At 45.7% G+C, this 24,662-nt stretch overlaps 1 long non-coding RNA gene across 3 annotated transcripts; it reads left to right on the top strand.

Moving 5' to 3' along the window:
• The first annotated feature begins 597 nt into the window (after nt 1–597).
• LOC141578610 (uncharacterized) lies at nt 598–23,281 on the top strand. 3 transcript variants are annotated; one of them, XR_012509118.1, is made up of 7 exons: nt 598–717; nt 939–1,079; nt 5,815–6,006; nt 9,234–9,379; nt 10,188–10,413; nt 11,783–12,195; nt 20,392–23,281. It is a non-coding gene; the product is annotated as an uncharacterized LOC141578610 (long non-coding RNA). The 3 variants fall into 3 exon arrangements; XR_012509117.1 differs by having other exon boundaries at nt 5,818–6,006; nt 11,783–23,281; XR_012509116.1 differs by having other exon boundaries at nt 11,783–23,281.
• Nucleotides 23,282–24,662: the final 1,381 nt, after the last annotated feature.

The raw sequence follows: 24,662 nt of genomic DNA, 5'->3' as shown, positions 1-24,662 counted from the left end.
ATAGAATAAACCATTTTGGGGTCAAAACAAAAGACAGAATCGTAGGCACAGAAGTTTGCCAAAGCACAAATATGCTAATTCAGCTTGCAGTCAGCAAAAGAAAAATAATTTCAGTTGGATATTGTATTTTTCTTCTTGGAGTAGCATAAAGAGAAGTTAATAGCTCAGATGTGAAACATAGTATTTAGAGATGGAAGGTTTATAAGTGGACACCTTCACTTTTTTTTAACAGATGAGGACACAAGACCAAAGACACCCCAAGACACAGAGCCGGCCAGTCACAAAAGCTCTAACTCCCAGGCCTGCTTTCCTCTGCATCTCAAACAGAGGACTAAAGTGAGAACAACTGGCTTATCACACAATGCTGTTAAAGAACAGGTAGTAATGTGTGCAGCGTTGGTGGTATAGTGGTGAACATAGCTGCCTTCCAAGAACAGGTAGTAAAAACACAATTACAGACCTGGAACTCAGACAAGGTGCTACCATGGAAAGATACTGCCTATCACTGAGTAACAAGTACACGACACAGGGCTCCGTGCGGACTTTGTCACTCTGGTTCTTGGGCCAGAAGCCAACTTTTTAAATTGACTTCATTAAAATCATTTTCTTCATTTAAAGTTATACTTACCCCGTGGAGAAGATAAAATTAGGAAGGTGAAGGACATCCATTTTTTCAGAGGACAGACTTCTGTGTACCTGAACTTCCTCCCTGATCAGGTAATCATCTGTCACTTACATAACTTAAGCACAAAAAGACGACCCTGAGGCTTTGGTCTGCTGTGCCGGGGCCCCTGTGCTTCTCATCTATAATCTGACACCAGCCAGCAGTGGCTGGTTTTCATGCTTCAGCCCATCCATGGGATTCAAAGGGAAAGACGAAAGCCCTCACTCCATTTGTGGAGCAGTTCAGTTACGGTTCCTTGCTTTTGTGCTTCCAGGAAGAACAGAGACTAGAAAGTTGACTGAGAGAGAATTGATAACTGGAAGAAACTTTGGCATCGTTTGCCCCAACCTGCAACTTACCAGACTGGAAGAAGCAGGCCTCCGGGGCCGTGGGTCTCCTGAAGTTAACGCAGCTGGTAAGTAAGACGCCAGGGCTCACCGCCAGGCCTTTATTTTCCCACTGATCTTCCCATTACTCACAGTGACTGTGTTCCTGCCGTGGAGCAATCCTGGGCCTAGGTGATGCGCTGTTGCTTCCTGGTGGATTTCTACGCTGACACTGGGGTATCCCCTAGGGAGGTCACCGTTCGTTTGGCCCATGTGTCTCACCTCCCTCACAGGGTGTAAGGATCTGAGTCAGAGCCTGGGGAATGGTTGCTGTGCCTGCAGTATGTCCGGCACCTGCCTGATGGCCGCACACCTTAGCGCTCTTACCCTTCAGGGCAGCCCTGTGAGATAGCTGCTCCTGTCTGTCTTTCTGTGTGCAGAAACAACTCAGAGAGGTTAGGAAACTTGCCGAAAGTCCCACAGCTGATAGGCAGCAGAACTGAGATTCCAGTCCACATAGGTGTCATTCCAAAACTCACTGGAAATACTCTGGGATAGAATCACGCTTTCTTCGCCTTTGTTTTCCTGACCGGGGCTAGCACGTGGCTCTACATATAGTAGGTGCAGAATAAGTGCTGCTTGGGAGGAAGGAATGTATGATAGATTTAGTAAGAACAAAGATAAAAACTGAAAAATGATGTTGTCTACATTGCAGAAAAGTTTTGTTCACGTTTTGGGGGAAAAACAACCTAAAACTCAGCACCCCAGTAATCGGTCAGTTTCTCCATCATCTGACCGGCTGTGGGGCAGAGTGGTTTCAGGCTGGCTGGGTGTACCCCTGTTTCTACCGTTTCCTCACATCCTGGGCGAGTTACAGAGCCTCTCTGTGCCTCCGTTGTTTCATTTGTAAGGTGAGGATTAGAGTTGTGCTTTCTTTACAGGGTTGTTTAGAAGATGAAGTGCGGTAACCGATGTAAAGCATTGCAACACAGTAAACACTCCATAAAGAGCTTTACGAACCCAAATATGTTCCTTCATGGCCCTTGTAAAACCCGTACCACCGTCTTGCAGTGAGGCACTTTCAAAAAGCGGCCCAGAATCAGGCTTTATCTCTGTGTCCTTTTCCTGGGGGTCCCTGAGTGTGGGCTGTGTTGACATCTCATTATTAATGTCTCCCGCTGCCCCGGGCTGCCGTCTAAGTTTTGAATCTCCCCAGGGTTTCTGCATTTCAGTGCACCTCGCAGCCTGATAACAGGAACTGAGATGGCAGAAACTGAAAGCAAAATTTTAAAATTCAGCCAAGAAACACTTGGCTGTTTTTCCCTTTGCTGTATGTATTAAAAAAGAGAGAGAGAGAGGGGTGTTGAGGGTGTAAAATGGAAAACCTATAAACTCTGCCAAGTCCTGCATGTTGTATTTCAGGGTTGTTTTGGTTGAATTTTCTAAATATCAGGACAGAGTTTTGGTTCCTTCATTCGACAGACATGTACTGAGGGCTCACTGCTGTGTGCCGTGGTTCCCCATATACGTCTGGTGGCCGTCCACCCTGGATTTTCTAGAACAATCCCGATTTTAAGTGTCTTTGGCATCTTTTCCTGGAAATAAATTAACGGGGGTGAGGGGTGGGCCGTGGGCCGTGGGCTGTGGTTGTCAGGCCCTCTGGCCAGAGTTTTGTTTCATATTTACTTTCAGCTGGGTTTCTGCTTGCCCTGAGCTTAGGAGCTGCCTAGAAGAAGTCTTGAGAGTCCTGCGGGGCCGCTTCCCCCAGCACTGGGGATACCAGACCGAATCCTCTGTCCCCCCTTTGGAGGAAGAGACTTAAATATTAAATGTTTTTATCTATAATTCTTGTTCTTTCTTGCTGGAAATACTGGAAACTAACTTTGTTTATTTTATGTTCTTGTAATATTTGCTTTTTTTCCTTTTTACAGTGGGATGCATTACTGTGATAAGTAGAAAAGAAAGGTTTTTTAAACTATTGACTTATTACCACAAATAAAATGGGCCTTCTCTTTCTAAGCAGCCCAGGAGTAAGGAGCAGGCACTCCTGGAAGCCAAAAGTGATACACTCCGTGGGGACGGGTTCCCGTCTGCTGTCTTCCCACAGAGCAACACTTGATAAACACCTGCAGAGGAGAAACAGGGGCCTCTGTTTTGTGCTCCTTGAAACACCTTTACTTTCCCAAATAGGAAGACCAAACATTGTAGCACACCTTAAAACCTGCCCCCAATTATGTATTATACAAATACATACAAAATCCAGACTTACACACCGGCTAAGTATTATTTACTTGATGAAAGGATTCACTGGATCCCTGTAGACAGTAAATCTCCTCAGCAGGTTTAAAGTGTAGTTTGATTTACTTCATTGTTCCTATGAGATTGGAAAAGAACTTCGGTAAAACAAAAGCCTGCGTTTGGGTCCTGCTTCGACCTCTGATCTACGGTGTGTCCTTGGGCAGGTTTTGTTTGTTGGCTTTACCTCTCGGTGCCTCACTTATCTCCACTGTGAAACGAGAATTATTGGAAATGTTAAAGGTGCCATTAGAGCGCCTGGTGCCCTGCCAGGAGCAGATATAAATGGTAGCTGCTGTTACATTGTTGTTTATGGTAACATCCAGGGCGTGCACTGAAGTGGAATTGCAGCCATAACGGGAGTCCCGAAACGCATCATGGAGGCTCACGCTTACCTGGTGTGAAAAAAGAAAGCTTTTCATGCTTAATTGCAGCCGAGTGATATAAACACTTAGACTCACCGCATTCCATGCTTGGCGTTCTCAGAGTACAGAAGCCCCCTTCACTTCCTTGTCTATGCGATGGCGGGGTGGGGATCCCACCCTCCTCCAGCCCCTCCAGGCTGCCTGGCCTTTTGAGGCTTAGCAGGGGCGGAGGCAGGTAGGTAGGGGTGGGCAGGGGAGCAAGGACTGGTACGCTGGGGTGCTGGAGTCGTAGCCTAGCCAGAGGCATTAGTAAAGGCCCAATTCAACAAAAATGCCTAAATTCAGTATAAACTTTTCAGCCTAATAAATAAACCAAGAGCTGCACCGTATGGTGAGGTAGGAAGTCTCCTGTGGCGGCCCCTCCTCTCTGAGGCATGCGAGGCACCAGAGGGACTGAGTGGCCTGGAATTCCAGCCTGGGTGTCCCTCCAACACTGCCGGGCAGGTTTGCTCCGGATTCATGCTTCCCAAACCCACTGAGATTCAAGACCCAATGACAGGAAAGTAAAAGGAGGAAGCGGGGAGGGAGGCTGCAGACAGGTGGCTTCTCGCCCCAGAATCTGGTCTCCAGCAGCCCTGGCTGCACGCGTCCCCGCCAGGCTGAGTCTGCGGGCGGGCTCCCCTGCGGTCGGTCGTCGGCGGGGCTGCAGTAGCCAGGCTCTCCGCTGACGCCTTTGTTAAGTCAACACGGGAACAGACCTCCTTCTCCTCAAGCCACATCTGCCATGCTGTCCTGGAATCGGGGAGGTGCCCTTGGCAAGTAGACCAGGGACCACAGGCTGCTGGGGACCCCCACCCTGACCCCAAAAATGAAAGGGTCTCCCTGTCCCCTCTTGTTCGTGTTGTGAGTGTTTAATTCCATCGTAACTGAAAGATCAGAGAGACAGAATGGCCTTCTAGGGAGGAGAGCCAGAAAACTGGCCCCTCCCTGCGGGTCACAGGCAGAGTGTCCCGATGCTCCAGACAAGGGAAGTACAGGAAGGACACAGGTTACAGCAGGGTAGCCTTGTCCTTTACACGTGCACACGTGGGCAGGGTTATAGCACACAGAGATCATAGAGTAAGCGTTGACTGAGATGTACGAGACTACAACTTGTGCTTCTTTGAATCCTTTGCACCTTCTGACACAGGTCTATGTCCATAGTAGATGCTCAGCCAAGATATGTTCAATAAATGATCACATGCCTGTTGAAATAAAGAGCCCTGGGGTGTTGACGGTGGGTTTCACAGAGGAGTAAGTTACCTAGATCATTAAGAGCCATTGACCAGAATGTTGGGTATAGTCAACTTTTCAATATTATTGGCAGAGCTGGACAACCTGCAGTATTGTATAAACATTAAGAAACCACACCAGTTCCCTTCCACTGTGTTCTTATAAGATATAAATGGGGAGTAGGGGAGATACTTAGCTTTGGGGTGATCTTTTTGCTCCTGAAGGTAAGGAAGTTGTTTCCTGAGATAAAGGTGTACTGCAATCCTCTTTTCAGTCCTGTTTTTCTGCTCTGCTTACAAGCTTCATCGTAAGAACCAAGTCGTGAAAGCCGCAATGGTGAATAACAAGTCAGGTGATCTCACTCAGTAAACCACTCAGCACAGGAGTAAGACATCACTTAGTTCTGCCGACGATGGGCAGGGAGGGCAGGCTGCTTAGCGATAATCTTCCCTGCACCTGATTCTCAGAAGAGAGACAAACTGTTTATTAAAACTCAGATGACTCTATCTTTTCTGATGCAGACATGATGGATTATGGTGTAATGATTATAATGTAGTCTCCAGTGCTTTTGCAAATAATTTATTATATCTTTGTAGAAAGTTTGATGTTTTCAGCATATTTTGAAAATAACATGTCTTCCTTTACCGGAGTAGTAACAGCCTCTGAGTGAAGGCAGGGGGATGAGAAATACGCCATTTCTGCGTGGTTTGGTTGCTATTCTCAGCACATCTTGATGTAAATTTAAGGAAATACTGGCTGCTCATGATGGTTAATTTTATGTGTCAGCTTTGCTGGGCCGTGGTGCCCAGATATGGGATCAAACATTTTGAGTGTTTCTGAGAGTGTATTTTTGAATGAGATTAACATTTAAATTGGTTGATTCTGTGTAAAGCAGATTGCCCTCCATGATGTGGACGAGCCTCATCCAGTCAGTCAAAGACCTGAATAGAGCAAAAATCTGATCTTCGCCAAGAGAATCCCTGAGCAGACAGCCTTTGGCCTTGAACTGCAGCACTGGCTCTTCCTAGGTCTCAGCCTGCTGCCCCACCCAGCAGATGTTGGACATGCCATCTACCACAAGCATGTGAGCCAATTCCTTAAAATAATCTCTTGGTAGATAGATAGATAGATACACACATCCTATTGATTCTGTTTTTCTGGGGAACCCTGACTAATACGCTGCTGTCACACATAATCCTGTGCGTTTCAGTGGCTGAACACAGTTAAACTGATGTCTTGCTCACGGAGTAGCCTCGTGCTGAGGTTTCTTATCAGAAGCCAGTTGTTCACTATGTGGTGATGCAGAGTCACAGGCTCCTTTCATCCCATGATCCACTTTCCTCCAGGCCTCCGAGTCCTATGTGTCCAGCCAGCAGAAAGAAAAGTGAGAGTAGAGAAGGCACCTCTCCTTAACCACCTTGGCCAGATGAGGCGCACATCATTTCCACTCACTTTCCACTGCTGGAAACTAGTCACATGGCTCCATCCAGAAGGATGGTGGGGCCGGGAAGTGTGATCCTTAACCAGGAAGCCAGTTCTAGAAAAGGAAGCAAGAATTCAGTGGTTACCAGTCTTCTCCGTGAACACTTACTTTCTTATATGTATTTTTAAGAAGACATCCTCCACCTCAATTCTAATTCCTTTTCTGTTTTGTTTGGTGAATTTGTTTCCTTCTGACATGACACAGATCCTCTTCTGTTTTGACCTCACATCATTAGATCACAGATTTAAGGAGGAGGGTGGGTATAGCTCAGTGGTAGAGTGCATGCTTAGCATGCATGAGGTCCTGGGTTCAACCCCCAGTACCTCATCAAATAAATAAATACATACATACATACATACATACATACATACATACATACATACATAAGAAAGCACAATTAAATAACAACAGAAGGCAGAACATATTATTACATGTGCAGTGAGCAGGACAGGTGGGTGTTCAGCAGAAGAAAAGATTCAGGTTGTTATGTTCAGAGAAGGCATTTATGGAAGAAGTGTACTTGAACTAAGACATGAAGTATGAGTGGATTTCAATGGGCAGAGGAAATGGGGAGGACATTCCAAGGAGGGTGAATAGGAGGCTTGAGCAAGAAAACAGAGGCAGAAATGAGAAAGCAATTTGTCAGGAATAGTTTTTTTTAAAAATCTGACTAGACAGAATACTGGGGAGAATATTAGTTTTTATAGAAAGACAAATCTGGATTGTGTTTGAATTGAATTTAAGTAGTGTGTAGATCATGGAGAGCCTTAGAAGATTTTTACATGAAAAAAAATCAATATTTTAGAAGAAAAATATAGTGGAAGCATGCAGGAGGGTTTGGAGGGGAGCGCACACAGGCAAGAGACCAGCATCTTCATGACCCCTGATTGTACGATCTGTGGTTGCCTTTGTATTAGTCAGAACTTGTTTAGTTACATGTGAAAGAAGAGAAACTTAAATGAGCTTAAGCAAAAAGAGAGTTTTTTCCTTTTCTTGGTTTATGTAACAGAGAAATCTAGGCTACATCTGTCTTAAGCCTGGCTGGAATCCAGGAGCAAAAAGTGTATCGTTAGAGTTCAGCCTTTCCACCCTTCAGCCGTGCTCGACTCTGCTTGCAGTCTGTTTCTACGTGATGAGCAACATGGCGTCACAGCGCCAGCCTCACGTGCGCACAGCATGGCGAGCCCAGCGGGGAGAGACAGTCTTCCCAGGGAGTGCCTGTGGGGAAGTCCTGGGGTAGATGTTTCAGGTCCAGGTTGGGTCACACGTGCATCCCTGAATCAATACTATGGCCAGAGAAGGGGACTGCTCTGGCCAGTGCTGGACCATGTACTCCCAGAGTGGGAACACATGTGTATTTTGGGGAGGGTATGGAGGGGGTACCCAGTCCCATCTGAAACATCAGACTGGGTCTACCAGGAGAAAGATTCTGCCATCAGAAGAAGAAAAAGGGTACATACACTTCACTACTACCTATAATTTTCTTGCATTAGATTTTTTCCTTTTCCTAAATATATTTTAAGTTTCTCATTAAACAAACATTTGAGTGCCTCTTCATTGGCTGGATTCTGTTCTACGAGTATCTTCCATCTCATCTCCCTACATCACCTATGCTAGTACTGAGCAAATAGGAAGCACTCAGCTCTCCCTGAATTCTACTCTAGAAATATTTCACACTCATCCTGCTAGGATTCCATCCTTGTCCTGTGAACAATGCCCGCATCCTTCGTGCCTGGCCCACTGATACATACTCTTTGCAGGCTTTCTGCTCTAATCGCTGGCCTTTCTAATTCATTACGTACAATCTACCAGTTATCTTCCTAAAACACAGGCCAGGTTGTGATAGACCTTGGCAAGTTCTACAGTCCTTCATATGGTAATGTGCTAGTTTGTTTCATGCCCACAAATTTCGCCCAGCCCAGCACGTATGCTCCTGTGTAACGTGACTTTGCTGCTTCTCCTGTTGAGAAGTAGAGTCCATTTTTCTACCTCCTTGAATCTGCGTTGGCCTTGTGATTTGGATTGACAAATAAAATGCAGCAGATGTGACATAAGAGTTGTTAAAATTTAGGCCTAATATGCACGGCAGCTTCTGCTTATTTGGAGCCTTGCCCTGAGACCCTGCTGTAAGGGAGCCAGTCTAGCCTAATGGAGAGTGAGAAGCCATGTGGAGAACTGAGGCTCTCAGGCCTACAGCCAGCATCCCCCACCAACTGCCAGACTTACGAGTGAGGCCGGCTTGGACCTCCCAGCCAGCTAAATTCTCCAGCTACGTGCAGGCACCGCAACGCGCCCAGGAGAAACAACAGAGGGTCACCCAGCCAAACCAGCGAATTATGAGAAATAATAAACCGTTGTTTTAAGCCCCTGAATTTTGGGGCAGTGTGTTGTGCAGCGATGGATCACCGAATCAGATAGCATCAGTAGAATTTGTTTGAAGGTGAGGAATAAAATGACTAGAATGACTCCCATTAATTGAGGTTTCAAGAGATAGAAGGTGAGCTCAGATGAGGATGTAAAGAGCATTGGGAGCCTTGGGGATATTCCTGTGTGTCCGGATGTAAGTAGGTAGGTGGGCACATGGGTCTGGGGCTGCCCGAGTTGAGTCATCATTTTCAGTAGCTGAGTGTGGGTTAAATCACCCAGGACCACCCGATGAGTGAGAGGAGGCAGAAGCCAAAGGTCAGAAGAGAAAACCTCGGGGAGCACTAACTTTTAAGGTTGGGCAGAGGAAAGGAAGCCAGAAGAGGAGTTGGAATTTTCTAACACACTTAAAAAGGGATAGAATGCATTTATGTACTTTGCTTCTATTCTCCACTTCCTTCTAGTTGATCAAAATGAAAAAAAAAAAGACAGAAAGAAAAGCAGTGGAAGAAATCAAGACCCCACCTGAGACGGTAATGGCAGGTAACAGGAGGGCGTCCCAGGGACCTCGTCAGTCACTCTCAGGATGTGGACCGCCCCGAGAGACACGGTGGGTCTGTGGGAGGTGTCCCCGCAGCACCCCAGGGCACGGGGGGGGGGATGCCCAGCAAAGCGGCGCAGCAAACCCAGTCCAATCTGGAACAACCTTGCTGCCCAGGCTCCTTTTTCACCGAGACGGAGGTCCGAGGAAGACCCAAACACACGCAGAGAAATACAGATAAAACGGCTACTTAGCACCAGAGGAGGCGGAGACATGTGCAGGGGCAGCCACAGAGGGACACAGATCAAAATCTACAGAACACAGACAACACAGTGAGGAAGAGACAAAGATACACAAACATAGCGAAGAAGTCCAGAAACCACTTCTTCTATATCGTCTGTCTCAGATTCAGCTTCAGCGTAGCTTAATGGCTACCCGTCTGTGGGGAACTCAGATATTCCATTTGTATTTCAGGATATGTAAATATATGACTGCATGCTTATGCCAGAGTCAGAAGCTCCCCATCCAAAACCTCACCACACAGTTTAAATTAACAGCTGCGATACTCTTTACGGTACATGGGGTATGTGTGTATGTGTGTGTTTAGTAATCACATCACATACCTCAGACAAACTCATTTATCTTGGGTTTAATCCCCTCATTTTACAGTTGTTTTTATTTTTTTTTTTTAACATTTTTAATGATAAGACTGCAGCACTGTTTTTCCTCTTAACCAAAGATTCAGTTTAACAAACACACACTGAGCACCCCCACTGGGAGCTTCTGCAGGATACACATGGCTGTAGGCAGTGATGCCCTGGTAAACCAGCACTCCAGAAAAGAAGACCTGACTTACAGCATTTGCCAATTTTTGCAGTGTGAACACTCTCACTGTGGATGATTTCAAGCCACCAGAGGTTGCACGACTGGTTTGCAGAAATCCTGACTATTGAGCTACCCTGGGACAAACATTTAAGAATGAGTTGCCACATGGAGGAAATCTGAGATGCCCTAGACAACGGGCAGCACCAACTGTCAGCTATGTATGCGAAACCATGTTGGTCCTTCCAACCCAGCTCACTCTGCAGCCAAAGTGTGCCCAGGTGAGACCAGTGCCAGAACCTCCCAGCCAAACCAAAGAATTATGAGAAATTATAAGTTGTTGTTTTAAGCCTCTAAGTTTGGGGATGCTTTGTTATACAGCAATAGCTATCTAATACATATAAAGTACAGATTGCATGGGAATGGTTGATCTACCAAGAAGCAAGAGCCTTTTTTAGCCTTTCTATCTCCTTTTTTTCATCCTCAGCCCTATTCACAAGCTATCTGGGACGTTTTCAGTCTCTCTCTTTGCTACACCAAGACTTCCTTTGATACCTGTTGCTGAACGTAAGCATTGGCAGCTGTGACGCTCTTGCCCCTTTGAATACGTCGCCAGCCCAATTTTTAATCACACTGGGGGTTAGACAAAGCGAAGATCCATATTTACAGCAGTGGTCTTAGGAAAATGTGTTTTACTGAAAATCAGGACTGATGATTCCATGAAGAGAGGGGAATTGGAACCGCTGTGAGCAGGCCCACCCCAAGGCAGAAGGAACAGTTAACAACCCCCTGCTCCTCTGGTTAGCGTCTCCTTTGGATACTGACATGTCTTATCTGTCCCGCCATCAGTAACGGACTTTGACCAGCTGCAACTGATGTGTTAAATATTGACTTGGTACAGTAGTGAGGGTCCAGGATCCATTTCTTGCAGGACACCCCACTCTTAAAGTGAGTATTTGGTTGGAGCTGGGAGGAGGTTGCCTCTGTTTCTGTGCACTTTTGCTCCTCTAAGGGACTTTCTTCTACTAACGATTTCCAAAGACGAGGTCTGTCGCCTTGTCTGCGTGTCATCATCATGTGTGAAACACTGGTGACCCCAAAGTAACAGAAAGGACAATGAAAAAGCATCACCTCAAAAATTCAGTGTTCTAAAGAAAAGCAAGGCAATAATGATCACAAAAGTCAAGATAGCTTTTCCTCCCAGGAGGAGGGAGAGGGTTACTGACCAGGGAGGGGCACGGAGAGAAGGCTTCAGGTCGTGTGGTTTCTTCCCTGGGTGGTGGGGTCACTTGGCATTTGCTTCATAACAATTTTTAAAAGTATTCACTTAATTTTTATACTCTTTTGTGAATGTACGGATGTATTATTTCACAATAAGAAAAAATAATCAATTTGAAAGTAATGTATTTTGCATTCTGATTTCTTATCATGTCACCTGGGAGCTTGTTAGAAATGAAGAATCTTGACCCCACCTAAGAGCTCCTGAGCCCCAGGTGGTTCATCTGCACAGGAAAGGTTGAGAAGCACTGTCTGAGCTTGAAAGACCATCAGTCACTCGTCCTGAGGTTTTGGGAAAGTCACCTTACCCTTGAGTCTTAGTTTCTCATCTGCGAATTGGACGTAATAATACAGATCTGGCTTCCCTTCCAGGCTGTTATGAGGAGGATGCGAGATGAGCTACACGAAAGCACTTTGAGAAAACAGTGAAGCGCCATCCAAACATTAGGTATTGTTGTCGCCTCAGGATCTATCACAAAGAAGCAAACGACGTCGTTCCCCCAGTTCCGTAGTGTCTGGAATCTTTTCGGCTCCAGTCTCCTGCCAGCCTCATGCTTGGTTCTGCCTCTCGCTTCCCTCCCCGCCCAAGGGCAGTACCAGCTTCACTACCAGGTGCAGGGTCCCCCAGGCCCTTTGCAATGTCTCTGGGGCAGGTGGCCTCTTTCAGAAGGCACTGGGGTCGCCAGCGTGACTTTCTGACAAATCAAGTCGTGCTGCAGGACAGCAGCACGCCTGCCGCCTCACCCGGGCGGGAGCTGAGCTCCAGCGGGATCCGTGAACACCAGGTAGGCAGGCGTCAGACACACTTCCGATTGCTTATGGCTCTTGTTTTTTAGAAGAAAAGCAGCGCTTCTGTACTCTGCATATTGGAAGAGCTCGAAAAGTGATGATCAGTATGTACATTATTTCATAAGCTATTGTCTTCTAAACTTCAAAAAATACTAAAACGTTTCACAGAAGGTCCAAATGGACAGGTAAGGAACAGACTTACGGGTGCGGCTGGCCCAGTCTCCTTCTGCTGGGTCTTGAGAGTCAACGTGATGGTGATCGTTAAGGGTGAGGGACATACTCGCTAGACAGTCAGTCGTTATGCTGAGCTGTTCACTCATGCCAGCCCGTCTTTGAAGGCCAGCCTACACCAGGTTCTGCTCTTGGTTGTGTTTGTGATCTACCAGTACAACATGGAGAGATACAGGTGTGTGTGTGTGTGTGTGTGTGTGTGCATGTAGGTTTTTTGAGGACCACATTAAAAAAAAAAAGGGAGGGTATGAGAGGGGTGTGGTGAAATGTTTAAGAGCTCGCCCCTGAGCCTGTGTTCTGCAGTCAGGCCCTCCTGGCCCATCTTGGCTCTTCCAGTTATCAGTAGTGAGACTGGGCGGGTAACTTAACTCAGTTGGATCTCAACGTTCTCATCTGTACAATGGGGGCAGAAACATGCCCTGTTTGTCAGGCTTCCTGTAAAAGTGAAATGACTTAAACCGTGTGCCTGGTATGCGATAAGGGCTCCATCAAAGAAAGGGACTGGACATCAACTTAGGGGGAAAGTCCTCAGCGTTACCAAAGCCATCATCACGATTATCGATATCCTACCGATGGTGTTTGTGCAGAAAAGAATGAACAGAGCAGGTTCTTTCATTTCTAGACAAATTATGCTCAGAGACTGAGATTGTCTTTGCCAATAATTTATTTAACATAGGTTCACTGGGGGAATTATAATAATTTCACAAGCCAAGAACATTTAGGATACTGGTTCTTAATAAGCCAATAAAGGAATAGCATACTCCAAACCAGTGATAGATTCATTACGCCAGCGTTCCAGGCAAGGGGAGATGAAAGGATAAAGGCCAGATTTAGCTGAGGTGTGCCTTTGCACAGGCTGGTTCGGAAGAGTCAGCTTAGACAACCAAGAGCTGGCTTCCAGCTGCCGGAGGAAAGCGAAGCCCCTGATTGCTGGGGACGAAGGCCCCGGTGGTGGCAGGCAAGACGCCCTCCTGTGTGAAGCTGCTGCTTGGTTTTCACCGCTGCGGGCAGCGACTCGCTTTACCCAGGCAGGGGCTATGCCCCAAGGTCTTCAGAGAGCTTTTTCCATCAGCAAAGTGTAGCCCGGCCCAGACCAAACGCTCTTGGTAAGCCCTCACCGGCTCTTGGTGTTGAAGGCCGTGGTGGCGCCTTACGTGCTGTTATCAGTCAGGCCCCCAGCAGAGCCACTGAGCGCTTGTTGACGACAACAGATGTGGATGACAGCATGGAGCACAGCTTCCTGGATGTAAACAGCCTCTCTCTGAGATCAAAACAACTTCATTCTTAGATCAAAAAAAAAAAGTGCGTTTGAAATTCTGTGAAACCAAGACACAGGCCTAAACTGCTGTCCAAGAAGAAGCCTGCTTGCAAGGTTGGCCCTTGGCTGGCGTCTGGGAATGTAGATTTTAAGAAGTTTCCCACCCTTTACTGATAAGACTGGCTTGCTGCGCCCAAGCTGTTTATCCAAACAATGTGGTCTGGGCCTAACGCTGGCTTTCCTTCTGAGAGTCTGGAATTTGGGTTTGTGCCAGGCAGAGGCTGCCTGCATAACCGGCCTCCAATCAAAACCTTGGGCACTGAGTCTCCAAGGAGCTCTGGTTGGCATCACTCTCACATGCAGAACTCTTTGCTTAATTGAAGAATCAAGCGTCCTTCAGGACGCCACTGGGAGAGGACCCCTGGGCGCTTGCACCTGGCTGTCCTTGGTCTCCGTTTGCTGTAATGAATCAGAGCCAAGGGTGGGACGCTGGGTCCCGTGAGTTCTTCTCATGAATCATCAAGCTTGAGAATGGTCTTGGAGAGCCCCACCCCCACAGTGCTAAACCAGTCTCCTCTGAAACAAAAGCACTTAGGAGGGAAATCCTGGGACCACAGTATTATCTAACTGAACGTCAATAAATGAGCATATCATTCTCATAAAAAGAAACATAGGATCTGAGAAAACGTTCTTGAAGGAGTAAAGGATAAAAATGCTGCCGAGCAGCACTCTGACCTGACCCCTCTCTAACACTGTGAGGTCCCTGGGACTCTCAGCCCTGTGAAGGTTACCTGCAGTGCAAGGGGCAGGCAGAAAATGGCAAAACTGTGATTTATAATTTTTAGATCATCTCGCTTTAAAAGTCCTGCTGCCCCCCTCACACTGTTTACCTCCTAATGGGTTTGATTTCACTGCCAGTGTAAATTAAGTTAATTTTTATATTCACTCATAAATCCTGTGTTTTAAGAGCTGAATGTAAGTGTATCGTGTTGTGGATATTTCTAGACTAATTGCTTCAGCGGCAGTTTTGAAATGTACTCATTCAACAGGAATTGATTGAATACCTTCTCCGTGCCAGGCAGACATGTAAAATTCTTTGGTTTCACTTGAATCCTGCTGTTTTCATTATGATACCACAGAATGCAGCTTACTGGCCCTGGTAAGGCAAGTCTCTCAGAACCTTTTGCTTTATTTTCTCTTGATGATCATCAAACCATGTATTTGGATATGATGTTGTACTGGGCTTTGTATCAAATGAATTAGTGAAGAGTATTGTTTTCCATCCTTTGATGAAAGGCAGCTTTTCCATGAAAAAAAACAAATCCGTAATTTAAAAAAATGTTTAATAGAATGGTACTCTTTCCAACTGGTTAAATTTAGAACACTGAAAAAAAAAAAGTTGCATGTCAGACTCTTCTCCAAGTCTGGGCCAGAGCATTTTCGTTTGAGGGTGAGCTGGATGCGCTGGGGTTGAACTCACATCCGCAAGCGTTTTCCATTCACAGGAGGAGGGGCACACCCTGCTAGTCCTCCCGGCTTGCGTAACAGTGGGTGAAGACTGTTGTTGCATTATTGCTGCTGCTGACCACCCCTCCCTCTGAGCGCTCACAGACTTCGGGGAAGGGCTTGTGCCAAAACTGTTAGTATTTTCCTCTTCAAGTCTGAAATTGAAACATTCCCGATCCCCTTTCTGTCCTTTGAAGTAATTTGGGAGCCTACAGCCTCTAACTGGCAAAAACGATGGAGACAGATAGTAAACGCATCCAGCTGCAAAGCGAAGCAATACAAGAAGTCAAATCAGTGTCTGTCTACTGAGCACTGGTGCTGTGGAAACCCTGTCGTCCTCAAGGAGTGTATGATCAGGCTGCCTGTCTTAGACAAGGCTTTTTGGTTTCAGGGAACAGAAGTTCCCTTGGGCTGGCTTATGCAAAACCGAGGATTTATTATAAGCAAGAGAAAGAAAGCTCCTAGGTCTCAAAAGGAGACTGAAACCAAGAACTGAGTGCCAGCAGGAACCAGTGTGGCTCTCCTTGTAGGTACCAAGTCTTTCCGCTGCTTCTTTTTCCCTGAGTTTCTATTTCATGCTGACTCTGCTGCCCAGCTGTGTTAGCTTGAGACCAGCTGAGATGGCTTGTACGTGCGAGAGCAATCCTTCCCTTCCAGGGCAACAGAGTATCAGCTGGACACGAGGCTACCGGGCCAAAGGCTGTGCTTCCACGCTTGCCCTGCTGCTAATCACGGTACTGCAGACGTGATCTGTGGTGCAGCTTCCAGGTTATGCTCTTAGAGAGAAAAGAGTGAGCTCCGCTCTTCCTTTTCCTTCCTTCCTGCCTAGGTGTGGATGAAGATGGCAAAGCTGAAGCCACGTCTTTGACTTGGAGAAGGAAGAAGCCAGTAGTAAAAGGCAGGAACACAAGGTAGAGTTCAAGTCCGTGGAGCCATCAGATTAGCCTTGGATGGCTTAGGTTCAGACTTTTATGGGAAGGAGAAACATGCTTCTATGTTGTTTAAGCTGGTGCTACAGTGGGTCTTTTTGAGAGAAGCTAGAACCTGGAACCTAACCAGTAAACCTGCTTTCTCTGCTTTTCTACGTATAAAATGGAAAATGACCACTTTATAGCTTTTTTTAATGGAAGTATAGTCAGTTTACAATCTTGTGTCAGTTTCTGGTGTACAGCGTAGTAGTTCAGTCATACATACATACGTATATTCATTTTCACATTCTTTTTCTATATAGGTTACTACAAGATATTGAATATAGCTCCCTGTGCTATACAGTATAAACTTGTTGTTTATTTATTTTATATATAGTAGTTAGTATCTGCAAATCTCGAAGCCCCAATTTATGCCTTCCCACCTCCTACCCCTCTGATAACAATAGTTTGTTTTCTATGTCTGTGAGTCGGCTTCTGTTTTGAAAATAAGTTCACTTTTCTTTTTTTTTTTTAGATTCCACATGTAAGTGATATCATATGGTATTTTTCTTTCTCTTTCTGGCTTACTTCAATTAGAATGACAATATCCAGGACCATCCATGTTGCTGCAAATGGTATTATTTTATTCTTTTTATGGCTGAGTAGTATTCCATTGTATAAATATACCACAACTTCTTTATCCAGTCATCTGCCAAAGGGCATTTAGGTTATTTGCTTCTAAATTTATCAGACAAGAGTTAGAAAGACCCACCAAAGATCAAATCCCCAAGCAAGAGAATTGATTGCCTGTCTTGGTCCTCTAGTCAGCTAAATGGAGAAGGGAGAATCAAGGAATACAAACTGAGATGCTGGGCTCACTCCACGTGGGATGAAGCACAGGGGTCCTCAGAGAGGGCCATCTGCTTTAGTGACGCAGGCTTCTGTACTGAGACTAACCATTGCTAGAGGCATATAGGTTTTATTTTAGAAATAAGTAACGTGTACCATGTAAATGTAAAGCATATGCATTAAGTGGATTAGTGAGTGAGAAGACAAACTGAGAAGTGGAAGGACAAGCAACGCCTCTCTCCCAGTTAGTCAGGGGTCCTGTGGATGTGAGGGTGGACCCGTCCTCCCTCCTCCCACACAGATCTTCCAAAGCTGCCTGCCAGCAGAGGAGGATGCCCGTCCCAAGGAGAGAAGCAAGACTTCTGTCAAGAATATTTCAGGAGCTCTGCTCTCCTAGACCCTCAATCCAGACCTAGTTATGATGCGATGTTTTGGGTAGGTAGGGGCGAGCTTGGGGTGAAAGGAAGGGGCGTCAGAATGAAGAGCTGCACTTTAGGGTTCTGGGTGGGCCACCCCAAGGAGATGGGATGACAGTTTGAAGACCGAGGCGGGGATTCTCTGTTCATCAGCTTCTCTCGTCCCCTGTTCTCCCTCCCAGCCAGCAGCCAGCAGCCAGCAGCCAGTAGCAGAGCAGAATAGCGAAGAGAAGGGACTCGGGAGCCCCGCTAGCCTGGCGGGTCATGTTTCTTCACTTTCATCTGTAGAAGGAACGCAGCAGACCCACCTCACAGGGCGGCTGTGTGAGGACTAACCGACGGACTACGGGGAAGCGCTCGGAACAGCCTGGCGCGGAGCGAGTGCTGTGCGTGCCAGCTGTCGTTGCTAAGCCGTCGTTATTCCTTCCCTGAGCAAAGGCTTATTAAGCCCCTGCTTAGCGCCAGGAGTAAGAGGCCAGCTGAGCTGAGTAACGCGCTCAGGTTCACAACTAAGGATTCTTGGTGCCAGGTTTGGTCCAAGTGGGTCAGACTCCCAAAAAGGGGCTCTGAGGGGATACTCACCAACTTCACCACACACTTCTTTCATTTTCCAAAAAAATTTCTTTAATATGGGCATCATAGATGTAAAAGAATCTCTAAATTAAAGGAACACACAATCTTTTGAAAAGAGAGGTTAGACAATGATGATTTATGATCACTTCTAGGACAGGTTAAAACCTAAAAGGCATGGGACCCCAGAGGAGTACTTAACCGGACGGGGGGAGCAGGGAAGGCTCCTGGAGCAGGTGACTAGTGAGCCCAGTGAGAGGGAGCAGGTAGAGCGGAAGAGGACTTACGGGAAAAGGCTTTCCGCGCACAGCTGTTTCACTGAATGACTAGAAGCGAGTCATTCGTTGCCTAGAACGTAGAACGTGAAGGCAAGATGTACAAGGCTCCGCGCGACCCCCTCCGCCCACCAGCTAGTCACCAGTGAGCCGGTCCACGCAAGGAGCGCCGTGTAGACTCAGGGATCTGTGGGCTTCATCTGGAAGCCCCGGTGAGGCCCACAAGAGTAGGACAAAACCAGATGTGCTGCTGTCTTTCCGCGCGTGTGTTTTTGGTTCAAAGACAGAAAAACAAACATCTTGACTTTCCCTGAATCAGTTCAGATAGTCAAAGCCAAGCAGGGGAAGCCATGACTCTGAAGGCGTGTGCTTTGTCTTGCTCGCTGCTGTCTCTCTAGAGTCTAAAACAGAACCTGGCACACAGTAGCCACTCAACAGATAGATGTCGAGTGAATAAATGAGTTGCTTGGAAAGATGTGTGTATTTTCAGAGCACCATTTGCCAGTCTTCACTTATCTTTTGTGATTGATGCTGATTAGAACAGTATTTTTGGCCTATGTCTGAAGGAGCTGACAGGTTATTAAGTTATATACTAACCACTCTTTTGGACGCTTATATAAATCATTCAGTAGTCCTTAGGAGGTAACACTGCAGTTTTTAAGAATTGAGGTATAATTGACTACACCACAGTTTTAACTCATGAATAAGAAGTGGGTGCTGGCTTTGTACTCAGAACTCAATTAGGAGCAAGTAAGAGGTAGATATAAAACATGACCCCATCCCATGGGTGTAAGATGTCATAGAAAGATGGGGATAACTTGTGAAGACGATCAGAATATGCCACCCCAAGGTAGGTTGCTTTGGCATAAGGATTATTTTGAAGTGAAGGCAATTAAGAAACAGTGGGCACAGGAGTAACCCCCGCCTCCTCCTTTTCTGCCTAAATTCTAGGCGTAAATTTCCCTTTGTGAAGGCATCCCTCGTCCCCTCTTCTGTACTAGGAATAGAATGATTATTTTGTTTGTTTTCTTTTTTAAACATTGTTTTTGCTGTGAGCTACCACAAGAGCTTATATATATTTCCCTGTGCTGTACAGTGTAATCTTGTTTATCTATTCTGTATATGCCTGTCAGTATCTACAGATTTTGACTCCCAGTCTGTCCCTTCCCACCCCCTCCCCCTTGGCCACCACAGGTTTGTAGGAATAGAATGATTCTTTATCATTGGAGACCCTCATCACTGGAGTTTGCGTAGCAGACTTTACTAAAATAGCCCTCATCTCCCTTCATTTCCCCCATGTATTTCCTTCCTCGATTTTACGCCTCCAGAAGCTGGAAGACCGTTACGTTTGTCTTGTTACTCCTCCACAGTTTATTGCCCTGTGCTAGAATGGTATATAAGCTCTCAAGCCTAACCACTTCTTTAGGTTTTCACTTCCTTTCTGTGAAGCTCCCGCGCCTGTTAATGTCTTTTGTCAGTTTAATTTGTAGTCATCAGTGACAAAACCTAGGAGGGTAGAGGAAAAGCTTTTTCCTCCCCTACACTTGCATGGAAGAAGGGGGATCATTATCAAGGCTAATTGCTCAAAAATGACTAACTGTGGTTTAACTCGTATGTAGAAAGATAGGAATGTGAATAAATGGAGTGTGAGATAAATAACTGAGGGTTAATTTTTAGTAAAGTAAATGCAATTTCACCTTGGGAACATATGCTTAAAGATAACAATACATTATCATTTAACCATATAAGGAAACTAGCCCTTTTTTCCCCTGTATAATTTCTTGCAAGACAGTAGCAAACCGCACAATTCAAAGGCAAATTTTAAAAGCTGAAATGGATTTTTTTAAAATTTGGAATCCAAGCGCACTTTTACTGCACTGCACTTCATTGTGCTTTGAAGATACTGCATTTTATATACATTGATGCTTTGTGGCAATCGTGCATTGAGCAAGTCTATTGGCAAGTCTGTCTAGGTCACATCTGGGTAATTCTCACACTATTTCAAATTATTTCATTATTATTATTGTTATGGTGATCTGTGGTCAGCGATCTTTGATGTTACTATTACAATTGTGTAATGGAAGATGCCCTGTAAGACAGTGAACTTAATTGACAAATACTATGTGTGTCCTGACTGCTCCACTGACCAGCCGTGCCCCATCTCTCTCCCTCTCCTCAGGCCTCCCTATTCCCTGAGACACAACAAGGTTGAAATTAGGCCAATTACTAATAATCCTGCAATGGCCTCTAAGTGTCGAGTGAAAGCAAGAGCCTCGCATCTCTCACTCTGAGTCGAAAGCTGGAAATAATTAAGCTTAGTGAGGAAGGCAGGTCGAAAGCAGAGACAGGCTGAAAGCTAGGCCCCTTGCGCTGGCTAGCCAAGTTGTGAATGCAGAGGAGACGTTCTCGGAGGAAAAAGTGCTCCTCCAGTGAGCACGGGAATGATGAGAACTCGCCTTATTGCTGATAACGGGGAAAAGTTCCAGCGGTCTGGACAGGAGATCAGACCAGCCACAACATTCCTTTAAGTCAAAACCTAATCCAGAGCAGGGCCCTAACTCTCTCCAACTCCATGAAGGCTGAGAGGAGTGAGGAGGCTGCAGAAGAAAAGCCTGAAGCCAGCAGAGGCTGGTTCATGAGGTTTAAGGAGAGGAGCCGCCTCCGTCACACGGAGGTGCAGGTGAAGCCGCCAGTGCTGACGGAGAAGCTGCAGCAAGAACTCCAGAAGGTCTAGCTGAGGCAAACTAACCAAGGTGCTACACTGGACAACAGACTTTCAACACCTGGCTTCAGAGCTGCAAAGGACAGGCTGTCTCTTGTTAGGGGCTAATGCAATGGTGACATGAAGTTGAAACCAATGCTTATTTACCATTCCAAAAATCCCAGGGCCCTTAAGAATTGGGCGAAATCTACTCTGCTTGTGCTCTATAAATGGAACAACAAAGCCTGGATGACAGCACATCTGTTTACAACATGGTTTACTGAATATTTTAAGCCCACCGTTGAGAGCTACTGCCCAGAGAAAAAGATTCCTTTCGAAATACGACTGCTCGCTGACAACGCACCTGGTCACCGAGAGCTCGGATGGAGATGGGCAAGGAGATGCCGGTTGTTTCCATGCCTGCTCACGCATCATCTGCACTGCAGCCTGTGGATCAAGGAGTAAATTCAGCTTTCAGGTTTTATTATTTAAGAAATACATTTCATAAGACTGCAGCTGCCATAGGTAGTGATTCCGCGGATGGATCTGGGCAGAGTCAACTGAAAACCTTGAGGAAAGGATTCACCACTGTAGACGCCAGCAAGAACACTGGGATTCACGGGACCAGGTCAGAGTATCAACATTCACAGGAATTTGGAAGAAGTTGATTCCAAGCCTCATGGATGACTTCAGTGGAGGAGGGAACTGCAGATGTGGTGGACACAGCAGGAGAACTAGAATTAGAAGTGGAGCCTGAAGATGGGACTGAATTGCTGTCACCTCATGGTCAAACTCAAGTGGATGAGGAGTAGCTTCTTATGGATGAGCGAACAAAGTGGTTTCTCGGGATGGAACCTGGCAAGGATACTGTGAGGATTATTGAAATGACAACAAAGGATTTAGACTATTACATAAACTGAGTTGATAAAACAGTGGCAGAGTTTGAGAGGATTGCCTCCAATTTCGAAAGAAGTTCTACTGTGTCTAAAATGCTATAAAAGCATTGCATGCTGGAAATCATTCATGACAGGATGAGTCAATTGATGCGGCAAACTTCATTGTCTTATTTTAAGAAATTGCCACAGATACCCCAGCCACCACCCTGGTAAGTCAACAGCCATTGACGTGGAAGCAAGACCCTCCACCGGCAAAAAGGTTATGATTCACTGAAGGCTCAGATGATGGTCAGCATTTTTCAGCAATAAGGTACTTTTAAAATTAAGGTGTGTGCATCGTGTTTTTAGGCATAATGCTAACGCACGCTTAACAGACTACAGTATGGTGTAAACATAGCTTTTATATGCATTGGGAAACCAAAAAAATTGTGACTCGCTTTATTGCAACGTTCGCCTTATGGCAGTGATCTGGAACTCAACCCGCAGTTTCTTCCGGGTGTGGCTGCAATGCCTCTAAATCACACCCATCCCTGCTTCAAGCCGAAAGTGAAGCATGCTTGCATCACTTTACAAAGCAGTTTCCTTGAAAACTTTATGAAAAAAAGACTAGGTGAGACCAAAATATTTTTAAAATCTCGGATCATGATCCAAGCATTTTAAAATGCAAAACTGGAGAAAGAAATGGAAACTAGTAGAGCAGCCAATTCTAAACACACAAAAAAGAGTGGAAAAATGTTCTCCTGTTATGTTGACCACATTCCTCCCCTAACTAATAAGGATTTTACTTGAACAAGCATTATCATATAATCAGTGCTTATTTATCTAGAATGGCTGGAAAGTGGGCCCACTTAATTTCATTTTTTGGATGAGTTATCAGAAGAATTTCTATTTTTAAGTCACCTCAGTACTTCACTTCTCTGGGCTTATCTTAATTTTTCTTTAATTCAGGAAACAAGCACAAGAGAATTTTTCAGGACTTCAGATCATCGTTGTTCCTCTTTTATGGCCAGATTCTTCACAGCCTTCAATACCTTGCTTGATCTGGCCTCTGCCTCCCTCTCTCCCGCTTCATCCTTCTCCCTCTTGCTCAAGACCTCCAGCCACTTCTCTGTTTCTTGACTCCTTCAGCTCATCTTCTCAATGTTCATATCCCAGCTTGAATATCACCTCCTCCCTGACCACTCGCTCTGAAGCTGCACAGACTCTCCGGCGCAGTATTGATCTGCTGTCTTCACGGTGCTCAGGACTACAGGAAATTATCTTATGTACTTGCTTGGTTATAGTCTGTGCCTCACCCCCACGAGACTGAAAGCTCTTAAAGAAGGATTTCAACTGTCTCACTTACTGTTGTATTTCCAGGGCCTAGAAGAGCCCCCAGTGCAGGGTTGGCACTCAGCAAATAGCTAATGGATGAACTGAATGAAGGAAATGTTGATTAAATGACATGTCTTCAAAAATGCTTTCTATAAATACATTCTGTCATCAGCTTGTTATTTTTCATTCATTTATTAGATAAATATTTATTGAATGGCTACTGTTATAAAGTGTGGGAAATACAATGTTGAACAGAATGGTCCCTGCCCTCCTGGAGTTTATAATCTAATGAGAAGTAGAAGAAAAATCCAGTTGGTTTAGTTTACTCTATTAAGGTTTGTAATGTTATTGAACAAAATGCCTTATTTTCCAGATATCTTCATCGCCAAGAGGTAAACACGTTTATTTCAAGAAACAGGTGCTAAGCAATTTTCAGTATAATGTGGAAATACTCTCCTTTGTCAAAATAGTGCTCTATGCTGAAATTTAGACCATTGAGGAATGATTCCTGCTGCCTCAAAAAATGAAAAAAGAACTGCATTTCAATAGGAAGCTCTGGCCTTGGCATTTCTGAATAAACAAGTTTACAAAGGAATTAAACTGTGTTAGTATTTTGATAGCATCTTAAATTCTGTAAGCTTTTGATAGGCAACAGGGATTGGAATTTTGTACTTCAAAAATGCTTAGCTGAGATTCTTGATGTTAACCCACCTTCTTACAAACAGAAGATTTTAACCACATCCTTATCAAACTCAAGAATGTGAAAGTGATTCTCATCAAGAAGCTAAAGGAGGGAGGGCATAGCTCAGTGGCAGAGTGCCTGCTTGGCACGCACGAGGTCCTGGGTTCAATCCCCAGTACCTCCTCTAATAAACCTAATTTAAAAACTGAAGGAAATAAAAGAAGCTACAACGAAGCAGCTGTATTTGATAGAGGGGAAAGGCAATGAGACCCTGCTAATCAAGAAAGCATAGGAGCCGCTCCCAGAACGCACCTGGGCACATACAGACACAAAATCTTTGCATAACAGTCTGGGGAAGGTCACGAACCCCCGGCTGGGCTCTCACCCCTCCTCCTAAACCCCTTCCCCAGACTACCAAGTCTGGCTTCCGGTGAAGGGCTGGTTTGATTTTGAACACCAAACTTTAACAGTCAGGAATTTCTTTGATCCTCAATGACAAGAGATGAAGTTGCTGGGATATTACCAATTGTTTCAAGCAAGAATGAGGTAAGATAAAAGTAAAGGAGAGAGAAGAGCAGGGAAGACACAGAGAGAATGAATGAGGAGTGGGCGAATTTGGGAATGAAGGGAGGAAGGAGGGGATACAGAAAAAGGGCCCTAGAGGCAGGGCGTGGGGGATGGGGAGAGGCGGCCAGCCCTCCCTCGGGGAAGTCCAGAGAAGCCTTTAACTCCCTCAGCTCCTGCTGGCCCCCCCTGGCTCCGCGAGCCTTCATCTGTCCAGCCTCCCGGCTCCTTCCACTGTGTCCCTAGGGGTTCTCCTCCCTGCTTCCCTCCGCCCGGCTTCCTTCTCACCGGGG

This window comes from Camelus bactrianus, chromosome 9 (genome assembly GCF_048773025.1).
Source record: "Camelus bactrianus isolate YW-2024 breed Bactrian camel chromosome 9, ASM4877302v1, whole genome shotgun sequence".
Classification (NCBI taxonomy): Eukaryota; Metazoa; Chordata; class Mammalia; order Artiodactyla; family Camelidae; genus Camelus; species Camelus bactrianus.
This window is presented reverse-complemented; position numbering and strand designations above follow the sequence as displayed.